The 1,475-nt window shown below is 40.1% G+C and overlaps 1 pseudogene; it reads right to left on the reverse strand.

Moving 5' to 3' along the window:
* Nucleotides 1–231: 231 nt before the first annotated feature.
* LOC129683064 (U1 spliceosomal RNA) lies at nucleotides 232–381 on the reverse strand (annotated as a pseudogene).
* Nucleotides 382–1,475: the final 1,094 nt, after the last annotated feature.

Genomic DNA, 1,475 nt, shown 5'->3' on the forward strand with positions numbered 1-1,475 from the left:
AAACCTTACAGATCCTTTTCTTTAATATTATGGTTTCCAGTTTGTGTTTTTGCGGAATTTCTGGGTGTGCGGATGTGGTGCCTCTGCATCTATATGTGTTCCTTATGCCTTTTCTTTGGCCTCCTTTTTTTTTCTGTTTGTTTTGCCCTACTCTTGTTTGTTTGTTTTTATCCTATTTCGTTATAATTACTTTTAGATGCCTGTTTGTTTTCTTTTCTCTCTGTTTCTCTTCAGGGGAGAATGTGAACACAGTCCCCGACTACCTCAAATCATACAGTTGAGTTTCCTGGGTTTGGGGAATCACAGGGGTCAGCACGTCTGAGCGCAATGAATAAACCTTGTCCTGGGAAACCCACGGTGTCGCCTCTGCCAGGTAAGTATGCCTGTCTATTTCCTAATGAGAGGGAGAAAGAAAGGGTGTGGGTTTGGGGAAGTGGGGAGGTAGGGAGGATCAGAGAGGATGTGGAGGAGAGGAAACAGAAATGAGAATATATTGTATAAAATATATATTTAAATAATTTAAATATATATACATACATATATATAATGCATACATAGATATTTTTTTCTGCCTGTCCTCCTTCCTTCTTTATAGCAGCGCGTATAACCTGCTCTTGGCAGTCTCAGAGCACCACCTGGTGGGCATTTCCGGTATTAAATTCTTACTGCGTCCGGGAGCTGCGCTGTTTGCTGTAAAGAAGAAAAATGTAGTACTTCCGCCAATCTTGGCTGCCAAAAGCATTGAGATGGACATCATGACCGCAGACAGACGTCCCTGCAAATCACGAACTTCATGGCAATGTCCCTCCCCTAAGGAGAGCGACTTCCATGAAATAGATAACAGAATTCAAAAGAACGATTCTAAGCCTGGTCAACGCAGTCAAAGCATATAAAGGGGGAAAAGTAAAAGCCTGAATGCACTTAAAGAGGACAAGGGCAAATGACTGAAGTCTAAGCAAACACACGCAGATGGCTACGGGAATAATGAGGACGGCGCAGGATAGGAAAACTGAATTGCACAGAGACATAGAAACGCTAAATGAAAACCCTAATAAGCCTCACAAAGCTGTGGAGAGGCCTACCACCAGAACAGCCTTTATTACATGATCTTAAATTTGGTGTGACTCTTAGAATTTCCATCTGTGTTCACTATGGAGACTGGTTGTAGTTTTGTTGTTGCTGCTCCTGTGTCTTTCTCTGGTTTTGGAGTCCAGGTAATGCTGGCTTCGTAAGAAGAGTTTGGATGCTTTCTTGAATGGAATAATTTGATTAGTGTGGGTGTTAATTCTGTGACTTTTGAGTGGAATTCTGTATGAATCCATCCAGACCCGGACTTTTTTACTTAGAAGATATTTTATTATTGTTTCAATCTCATCCTTAGTTCTTGATCTTTTTAAATTATTTATTTCATTTTGTTTTCATTTTGGTAGGTCATAGATGTCTAAAAATTTATTCATGTCTTAAATTTTCCAATT

This window comes from Psammomys obesus, unplaced genomic scaffold, assembly GCF_907164565.1.
Source record: "Psammomys obesus unplaced genomic scaffold, mPsaObe1.curated_primary_1811, whole genome shotgun sequence".
Taxonomy (NCBI): domain Eukaryota; kingdom Metazoa; phylum Chordata; class Mammalia; order Rodentia; family Muridae; genus Psammomys; species Psammomys obesus.